Source organism: Choloepus didactylus, chromosome Y (assembly GCF_015220235.1).
Source record: "Choloepus didactylus isolate mChoDid1 chromosome Y, mChoDid1.pri, whole genome shotgun sequence".
Taxonomy (NCBI): Eukaryota; Metazoa; Chordata; class Mammalia; order Pilosa; family Megalonychidae; genus Choloepus; species Choloepus didactylus.
In genome coordinates this window covers 7,141,360-7,152,451 of record NC_051335.1, presented here as the reverse complement: position 1 = coordinate 7,152,451, position 11,092 = coordinate 7,141,360, and the positions used below count along the sequence as shown (strand labels likewise).

Here is an 11,092-nt window from a genome sequence, read left to right as displayed (position 1 = left end):
ATGTAAAAGGCTTTCTTAAAACAGAAGAGTTCATTAGACTTTTAATGAGTATAATTAGAGAAAGTATTTCCATGCAGCTCCAGGTACAGAGATGCAGCAAGAGTGAAACTGCACTGTTGCCACCAGCTTTCCTTGCCCAGGGACTGAAAAGCACTAATGAGGTATTTCCAATCTAATTTATCTTTTGAGGTCTTGGGTTAGACCAGGAAAGATAAACAAAAGCAAAAGCAGATATACAGGGGATAGAATAAAGGAACAACTATTGAAGGCATGCATCAATATGCAACCTGGCAAAACATAATTCTTTCAAATGCCTGCTTCTGGCTCTTCCCTCTCACATGTCCTGCATGCACCTAATTTGCGGTTTGACATGTAGTACCTCAAAATAAGTCAGATTCAGATCCCAGAGCTCCTATTAATCTTTTTTTAAGTTTATCTTTTATTGAAATTGTTGAATATTTTATATTACAGAAAAATACGGAATGCTTCCTGAATAATTTGCATGTCATCCTTGTGCAGGAGCCATGCTAATCTTCTCTCTGTATAGTTCCAATTTTAATATATGTGCTGCCGAAGCGAGCTCAGCTCCTAATAATCTTGAAACCATCACTGATACGGAATGTGCAGCTCTTTCTTTCCATATGAGAAGGAGGTACAGGGAAGGTGAACTCATCACCTGGATTCCCATATATTCTTCGTTCAGTTCATTCAATTCAATAATCATTTATCCTTCACCTACCAAATAGCAGAGGACCACAAAGAGAACATAAAACCTGTAGTCACAGGTAAGTAGGGAAAGAGACATACATTTAATAAGGCAGAATATGAGACCGTGATAAGTGGTACAGCTTTCACAAGATTTTTCTGATTTTATACCAAATATACCAAATTTTTCTTCCAGAAAACATGGTCAGTCCAGCTGCAAATACCATGTGAGCCAGGGGAGGAGGTGATGAGTTTCATCGGAGTAGAGAGGGGAATTGGGGTAGATGCGAGAAGCATGAATGCATTCCTTCACTCACTAATTCATTCATTACACACACTTTTTAAAGTAAATACCTATGATATGCCAGGCTCAGAAGACCTAAGAATAAGATTCCATCCTAGCTCTTAAGGAGGTCTCAGTTTAGTGACCATAGTAAACAAACACCATGCTGTGCTCTGACAAGTGGAGGTTTACAATGATAAAGATAACAATAGCTTACAGCTATTGAGGACTTAAGAGGTGCCAGGTATTATTCAAAGCATTTCATATGCATTGACCCATTTAATCCTTACAACAACCCCATGAAGTAAGTAGTTATTACTCTCCCCATTTTATACTTAAGGAAACTGAGGCACTAAGAGGTTATGTGACTTATCCTAGATCATACAGACAGAAAGTAGCAGAACCAAGATTTGTACCTCAATAGACTGACACCCAAGCGTGCATCCTTAATCACAATACTATGCTGTTTTAAATAAACACATGGAATTCAGGATAATAATCCTCACAACCAAACTATGAAGTAGGTTTTGTCATCCCCACTTTAGAGAGGAGGAAACTGAGGCACATGGAGAATAATTAAATGGCTCAATGGTTCACAGCTAAAACGTATGTAGCAGAGCAGAATAAAAGTAGAAATTGGCCTTAAATCTCTTAGGTATTTGAAATGTCAAGCTCTAACCATACTGGCTGGAAAAGTAAACCAGTATGTATACAATTCTTCCTGAGCAGGAGTATCATACTGAAAGCACACTGGTTGTAAAAACGCCTTAGGCACAAAGTACCTTGGGGAGTAATTGCTGCAGCATCTGTGTCTGCACTGAACTGTCATGATAGGAACTAATAATTCTTGATGACCAACAATACACACTGCATTCTGTATTGTTTTGATGAGAACAGTAACCCCCTCAGAGGAGAAGACGAAGAGGACCTAAGGTTGACATTACAGTTGGATCTGCTATAATTATGCCGTGATGCATGGCGACTTGTTCAGAGAAAAGAATTATGTTATTTTTGGACTTTAAAATAAAAGTGATTTATCTATTAATTCTATCACTTAGAAAAACATATTTATTTTCATCATTCCTGAGAAGTGTATAAAAAAGCACTCATCAGGGCCACACAGCAGACCAAGTTTAAGCAATTATTAACATGCTTTATTCAAATTCAAATGACTGACAGTATATACAATATTGCTCCAGAGTTAGACCAGAAGCTAGGAAAGTTTTTTTAAATGAAAGGGCAAGGAGGTGGGGCAAGATGGCGCAGTGGTGAGGAGCAGAATTTCGTCTCTCCCCTAGAGCAGCTGGCAATTACCCAAGAACTATATGAAACAGTGTTTTCGGGGTCTCCAGTAACCAGTCACACATTGGACACAAGTTTGGAATTGGAGGAAAAGCTGAGATCGCAGCGAACATTGCTTCAGTCAGCCATGCCCCTGACAGGATCAGAGTCACCAGGAGAACTAAAGGCTCCACACCTCCTCACACTGGTGGGGGAGCTATGGGCTGGCCAGCGCCACCTGCTGGACAGGAGAGGAAAAGCACCAATTCTAAAGGCCTCATAGGAGGGTCTCATTCTCAGGAAAACTCCATACCCTCCCACTGAAACCTGGGCCTCACTAGACTGGGAAAATCTGACTAGGGTCGACCATATCTGAGGAGACCCACTCACGAAAAGGTTACATAGAGGCAGAGCAAGAAACAGAAAAAACAAGAGGGGAAAAATTCTGATCAACTAAATAGAACCTAAGTTAGAGGTCTAGAATAAGCTGAACTGAATAACAGAGGCCAGAAAACAAAGCCAACCAACAAGAAAACCACTAGGTAAAAGACAGAAAACAAGCTCCAAAATAAACTAATCAAGAGAATCAGATGCCTAGACAACTTAAGATAACAAGCCATACCAGGAAACACGAAAACATGGACCAGCCAAAGGAACAAACTAATAGCTCAGCTGAGACACAGGAGTGGAGGCAACTAATGCTAAATAAATTTAATGAAATGAAGGAAGATATAGTAAAAGAGCTGAAGGATATGAAGAAGACACTGGCTGACCATAAAGAAGAATTCATAAACTTAAAAAAACAAATGGCAGAACTCATGGGAATGAAGGCCACAGTGGAGGAGATGAAAAACACAATGAAGGGACACAACAGTAGATTTGAACAGGCAGAAGAAAGGATCAGTGAACTGGAAGACAGGTCATTCGAATTCATACACACAAAAGAACAGATGGTGAAAAAAATGGAAAAATATGAGCAGGGTCTTAGGGAGCTGAGTGACAACATGAAATGCACAAATATATGTGTTATGGGTATCCCAGAAGGAGAAGAGAGGGGAAAAGGGGCAGAAAGAGTAATAGAAGACATATTCATTGCAAATTTCCCAACTCTTATAAAAGACAGAAAATTAGAGATTCAAGAAGTACAATGTACCCCAAATAGAATAGATCCCAATAGACCTACTCCAAGACACTTACTGGTCAGATTGTCCAATGTCAAAGACAAAGAGAGGATTCTGAAAGCAGCAAGAGAAAAGAAATCCATCACATACAAGGGAAAGTCAATAAGACTATGTACAGATTTCTCTGCAGAAACCATGGAGGCAAGAAGACAGTGGCATGATATATTTAAGATACTGAAAGGGAAAAACTGCCAACCAAGAATTCTATACCCAGCAAAACTTTCCTTCAAAAATGAGGGAAGGATTAAAACATTTTCAGACAAACAGACACTGAGAGAGTTTGTGAATAAGAGACCGGCACTACAAGAAATACTAAAGAGAGCGCTACAGGCTGATAGGAAAAGACAGGAGAGAGAGAGTTGGAGAAGAGTGCAGAAATGAAGATTATCAGGAAAGGTAAAAGGAGAGGAAAAAATAAGATATGACATATAAATTCCAAAAAACAAAATGGTAGTAGAAAGTACTGCCCTTACAGTAATAACACTAAATGTAAATGGATTAAACTCCCCAATAAAAAGACACAGACTGGCAGAATGGATTAAAAAACAGGACCCCTCTATATGCTGTCTACAAGAAACTCACTTTAGACACAAGGACAAACATAGACTGAAAGTGAAAGGTTGGAAAAAGATATTTCATGCAAACAACAACCAGAAAAAAGCAGGAGTAGCTATATTAATATCAGACAAGTTAGACTTCAAAAGCAAAACAATTAAAAGAGACAAAGAAGGACACTATATATTAATAAAAGGGTCAATTCATCAAGAAAACATAACAGTCATAAACATTTATGCACCAAACCAGAATGCCCCAAAATTCATGAGGCAAACACTGCGATCACTGAAAGGAGAAATAGATACCTCTACAGTAATAGTTGGAGACTTCAATACACCACTCTCATCAATGGATAGAACATCTAGACAGAGGATCACCAAAGAAACAGAGATGTTGAATTGTATGATAAATGAACTAGACTTGACAGACATTTATAGAACACTACATCCAACAACAGCAGGATACACTTTTTTCTCAAGTGCTCATGGAACATTCTCTAGGATAGACCACATGTTGGGTCACAAAGCAAGTCTCAACAAATTTAAAAATATTGATATTATACAAAACACTTTCTCAGACCACAATGGAATGAAGTTGGAAATAAATAAAAGGCAGAAGGTCATAAAATTCACAAACATATGGAGGCTAAACAACACCCTCTTAGAAAACCAGTGGGTAAAGGAAGAAATTACAAGAGAAATTAGTAAATACCCCGAGGCAAATGACAATGAAAACACAACTTATCAAAACTTATGGGATGCAGCAAAGGCGGTGCTGAGAGGGAAATTTATTGCCCTAAATGCCTATATTAAAAGAGAAGAGAGAGCAAAAGTTGAAGAGTTAACTGCTCACCTGGAGGAATTAGAGAAAGAACAGCAAACTAACCCCAAAGCAAGCAGAAGGGAAGAAATAACAAAGATTAGAGCAGAAATAAATACAATTGAGAACAGGAAAACAATAGAGAGAATCAACAAAACCAGAAGTTGGTTCTTTGAGAAAATCAATAAAATCGATGGACCACTGGCTAGGCTAACAAAAAAAAAGAGAGAGCAGATGCAAATAAATGCAATCAGAAATGGGAAAGGAAATATAACTACCGAACCTGCAGAAATTAAGGAGATAATGAGAAGATACTATGAGCAACTATATGCTAATAAACTAGACAACTTAGATGAAATGGACAACTTCCTAGAAAAACATAAACAACCAACATTAACTCAAGAAGAAATAGATGACCTCAACAAACCAATCACAAGTAAAGAGATTGAGTCAGTCATCAAAAAGCTCCCCAAAAGGAAAAGCCCAGGACCAGATGGTTTCACGTGTGAATTCTACTAAGCATTCAAGAACGAATTAGTACCAATCCTGCTCAATCGCTTCAAAAAAATTGAAGAAGAGGGAAAGCTACCTAACTCTTTCTATGAAGCCATCATCACCCTAATACCAAAACCAGGCAAAGATACTACAAAAAAAGAAAATTATAGACCAAGTTCTTTAATGAATATAGACGCAAAAATCCTCAACAAAATACTCGCAAATCGAATACAGCAGCACATTAAAAGAATTATACACCACGACCAGGTGGGATTTATTCCAGGTATGCAAGGCTGGTTCAACACAAGAAAATCAATTAATGTAATACACCACATCAATAAATCAAAGCAGAAGAACCACATGATCATCTCGACTGATGCAGAAAAGGCATTTGACAAAATTCAACATCCTTTCCTGATGAAAACACTTCAAAGGATAGGAATAGAAGGGAACTTTTTCAATATGATAAAGGCAATATATGAAAAACCCACAGCTAACATCACACTCAATGGGGAGGGACTGAAAGCTTTTCCTCTAAGATCAGGAACAAGACAGGGATGCCCACTATCACCATTGCTATTCAACATTGTGCTGGAAGTTCTAGCTAGAGCAATTAGGCAAGAAAAAGAAATAAAAGGCATCCAAATTGGAGAGGAAGAAGTAAAACTTTCACTATTTGCAGATGACATGATTCTATATGTAGGAAATCCAGAAAAATCTACAGCAAAGCTACTAAAATGAAAGGGCAACATTTCCAAAAACTGTTGAAGCCAGAATAAAAAAAGAATTCTTAAAGTAGTTTTGAAGAAAGGAGTTATTAAAGAAAATTTTAGAACAGCTAACATATGTAATCATATTAATGATCATTTATATATCTAAAATAATTTTGTGGCTTATATTACATAAAATGAATTATAGTGTATCTAATGTAAATATTCCAGTATAGTTTTATAGCGATTAATTTTAATTTGCTAGTTGAACATACTTTAAATTTATAATATGTAACTTCTTACAAATTGAGCTACAAATGCCCAACTCTAAAGAATTCAAGGTTCTTTTTAACTTGATGCCAATTTTTGAAAATAGCAAAAACCTGCCAATAGAACAAATCATCAACATTCTACTTAAACAATCAAGGTCTGCTTTTTCATCCAAGTGTGTGTGGCAGATATTGACACTGAAGGTCAGAAAGATCTTAGATCAAAACGCTGACTTTGCCACACACCAGTAAGGTATGTCATCTTTGGCAAGTTAGTTAACATCTCTCTGCCTCAGTTTGCTTACATGCAAAATGAGGTCATACTATCCAGGCATACTTCATTTAATTGCACTAAGATTTACTGTGCTTCATAGGCACTGCATTTTTTACCAATTGAAGGGTTGTGGCAACCTTGCATCGAACAAGTCTACTGGTGCCATTTGTCCAACACTGTATGCTCACTTCATGTCTCTGTGTCACGTTTTGGTCATTCTTGCAATATTACAAACATTTTCATTATTATTATATCTTTACAGTGATCTGTGATCTCTGACTTTCACTATTCTAATTGTTTTGGGGCACCACAAACCACACCTACATAAACATCATGTATAGGTCTGGAGGTCAGGGGAGAGGCCTGGACTGGAGAAAAGATCAATCTGTTCTTCCTCAGCTTAAACACAGAACCGAGGGCATGATACTGGAGATCACTCTATTAAAAGAGGAAGGACAGGAGGCAGGGCAAGATGGCGGACTGGTGAGCTGTATGTTTTAGTTACTCCTCCAGGAAACTAGGTAGAAAGACAGGAACTGCGTGGACTGGACACCACAGAGCAATCTGACTTTGGGCATACTTCATACAACACTCATGAAAACGTGGAACTGCTGAGATCAGCGAAATCTGTAAATTTTTGTGGCCAGGGGACCTGTGCCCCTCCCTGCCAGGCTCAGTACCGTGGGAGGAGGGGCTGTCAGCTCCGGGAAGGAGAAGGGAGAACTGCAGTGGCAGCCCTTATAGGAAACTCATTCTACTGATCCAAACTCCAACCATAGACAGACTGAGACCAGACACCAGAGAATCTGAGAGCAGCCAGCCCAGCAGAGAGGAGACAGGCATAGAAAAAAAAACAACACGAAAAACTCCAAAATAAAAGCAGAGGATATTTGGAGTTCTGGTGAACATAGAAAGGGGAAGGGCAGAGGCTCAGGCCCTGAGGTGCATATGCAAATCCCGAAGAAAAGCTGATCTCTCTGCCCTGTGGATCTTTCCTTAATGGCCCTGGTTGCTTTGTCTCTTAGCATTTCAATAACCCATTAGATCTCTGAGGAGGGCCCTTTTCTTTCTTTCTTTTTTTTTTTTTAACCCTTTTTTTCTTTTTTCTAAAACAATTACTCTAAGAAGCCCAATACAGAAAGTTTCAAAGACTTGCAATTTGGGCAGGTCAAGTCAAGAGCAGAACTAAGAGAGCTCTGAGACAAAAGGCAATAATCCAGTGGCTGAGAAAATTCACTAAACACCACAACCTACCCAAGAAAAGGGGGGTGTCCGCTCACAGCCATCATCCTGGTGGACAGGAAACACTCCTGCCCATTCCCAGGCCCATAGCCCAGAGCTGCCCCAGACAACCCAGTGTGACGGAAGTGCTTCAAATAACAGGCACACACCACAAAACTGGGTGTGGACATTAGCCTTACCTGCCACCTCAGCTGATTGTCCCAGAGTTGGGAAGGTGGAGCAGTGTGAATTAACAAAGCCCCATTCAGCCATCATTTCAGCAGACTGGGTGCCTCCCTACACAGCCGAGCAGCCCAGAACTGCCCTGGGGGGATGGCACTCACCTGTGACATAGCACAGTCATCCCTCAACAGAGGACCCGGGGTGCACAGCCTGGAAGAGGGGCCCACTTGCAAGTCTCAGGAGCCAGACGCCAATACCAAGGACCTGTGGGTCAGTGGCAGAGACAAACTGTGGCAGGACTGAACTGAAGGATTAGACTATTGCAGCAGCTTTAAAACTCTAGGATCACCAGGGAGATTTGATTGTTAGGGCCACCCCCCCTCCCTGACTGCCCAGAAAAACGCCCCATATACAGGGCAGGCAACACCAACGACACACGCAAGCTTGGTACAACAATTGGAACCCACAAGACTCACTCCCCCACTCACCAAAAAGGCTAAGCAGGGGAGAACTGGCTTGTGGAGAACAGGTGGCTCGTGGACGCCACCTGCTGGTTAGTTAGAGAAAGTGTACTCCACGAAGCTGTAGATCTGATAAATTAGAGATAAGGACTTCAATTGGTCTACAAATTCTCAAAGAACCCTATCAAGTTCAGCAAATGCCACGAGGCCAAAAACAACAGAAAATTATAAAGCATATGAAAAAACCAGACGATATGGATAACCCAAGCCCAAGCACCCAAATCAAAAGAAGAGACACAGCACCTAGAGCAGCTACTCAAAGAACTAAAGATGAACAATGAGACCATGGTACGGGATACAAAGGAAATCAAGAAGACCCTAGAAGAGCATAAAGAAGACATTGCAAGACTAAATAAAAAAATGGAAGATCTTATGGAAATTAAAGAAACTGTTGACCAAATTAAAAAGATTCTGGATACTCATAGTACAAGACTAGAGGAAGTTGAACAACGAATCAGTGACCTGGAAGATGACAGAATGGAAAATGAAAGCATAAAAGAAAGAATGGGGAAAAAATTGAAAAAATCGAAATGGACCTCAGGGATATGATAGATAATATGAAACGTCAGAATATAAGACTCATTGGTGTCCCAGAAGGGGAAGAAAAGGGTAAAGGTCTAGGAGGAGAATTCAAAGAAATTGTTGGGGAAAACTTCCCAAATCTTCTAAACAACATAAATACACAAATCATAAATGCTCAGCGAACTCCAAATAGAATAAATCCAGATAAATTCACTCTGAGACATATTCTGATCACACTGTCAAACACAGAAGAGAAGGAGCAAGTTCTGAAGGCAGCAAGAGAAAAGCAATTCACCACATACAAAGGAAGCAGCATAAGACTAAGTAGTGACTACTCAGCAGCCACCATGAAGGCAAGAAGGCAGTGGCATGATATATTTAAAATTCTGAGTGAGAAAAATTTTCAGCCAAGAATACTTTATCCAGCAAAGCTCTCCTTCAAATTTGAGGGAGAGCTTAAATTTTTCACAGACAAACAAATGCTGAGAGAATTTGCTAACAAGAGACCTGCCCTACTGGAGATACTAAAGGGAGCCCTACAGTCAGAGAAACAAAGAAAGGACAGAGAGACTTGGAGAAAGGTTCAGTACTAAAGAGATTCGGTATGGGTACAATAAAGGATATTAATAGAGAGAGGGGAAAAATATGACAAACATAAACCAAAGAATAAGATGGCTGATTCAAGAAATGCCTTCACGGTTATAACGTTGAATGTAAATGGATTAAACTCCCCAATTAAAAGATATAGATTCGCAGAATGGATCAAAAAAAATGAACCATCAATATGTTGCATACAAGAGACTCATCTGAGACACAGGGACACAAAGAAACTGAAAGTGAAAGGATGGAAAAAAATATTTCATGCAAGCCACAGCCAAAAGAAAGCAGGTGTAGCAATATTAATCTCAGATAAAATAGACTTCAAAGGCAGGGATGTTTTGAGAGACAAAGAAGGCCACTACATACTAATAAAAGGGGCAATTCAGCAAGAAGAAATAACAATCGTAAATGTCTATGCACCCAATCAAGGTGCCACAAAATACATGAGAGAAACACTGGCAAAACTAAAGGAAGCAATTGATGTTTCCACAATAATTGTGGGAGACTTCAACACATCACTCTCTCCTATACATAGATCAACCAGACAGAAGATCAATAAGGAAATTGAAAACCTAAAAAATCTGATAAATGAATTAGATTTAACAAACATATACAGGACATTACATCCCAAATCACCGGATACACATACTTTTCTAGTGCTCATGGAACTTTCTCCAGAATAGATCATATGCTGGGACATAAAACAAGCCTCAATAAATTTAAAAAGATTGAAATTATTCAAAGCACATTCTCTGACCACAATGGAATACAATTAGAAGTCAATAACCATCGGAGACTTAGGAAATTCACAAATACCTGGAGGTTAAACAACACACTCCTAAACAATCAGTGGGTTAAAGAAGAAATAGCAAGAGAAATTGCTAAATATATAGAGATGAATGAAAATGAGAACACAACATACCAAAACCTATGGGATGCAGCAAAAACAGTGCTAAGGGGGAAATTTATAGCACTAAACGCATATATTAAAAAGGAAGAAAGAGCCAAAATCAAAGAACTAATGGATCAACTGAAGAAGCTAGAAAATGAACAGGAAACCAATCCTAAACCAAGTACAAGAAAAGAAATAACAAGGATTAAAGCAGAAATAAATGACATAGAGAACAAAAAAACAATAGAGAGGATAAATATCACCAAAAGTTGGTTCTTTGAGAAGAGCAACAAGATTGACAAGCCCCTAGACAGACTGACAAAATCAAAAAGAGAGAAGACCCATATTAACAAAATAATGAATGAAAAAGGTGACATAACTGCAGATCCTGAAGAAATTAAAAAAATTATAAGAGGATGCTATGAAGAACTGTATGGCAACAAACTGGACAATGTAGAAGAAATGGACAATTTCCTGGAAACATATGAACAACCTAGACTGACCAGAGAAGAAATAGAAGACCTCAACCAACCCATCACAAGCAAAGAGATCCAATCAGTCATCAAAAATCTTCCCACAAA

The 11,092-nt window shown here is 38.9% G+C and overlaps 1 non-coding gene across 1 annotated transcript; it reads right to left on the bottom strand.

Annotated features, from left to right (window-relative positions):
* Positions 1–471: 471 nt before the first annotated feature.
* On the bottom strand, positions 472–583 carry LOC119524341. The gene has a single exon (XR_005214794.1). It is a non-coding gene; the product is annotated as a U6 spliceosomal RNA (small nuclear RNA).
* Positions 584–11,092: the final 10,509 nt, after the last annotated feature.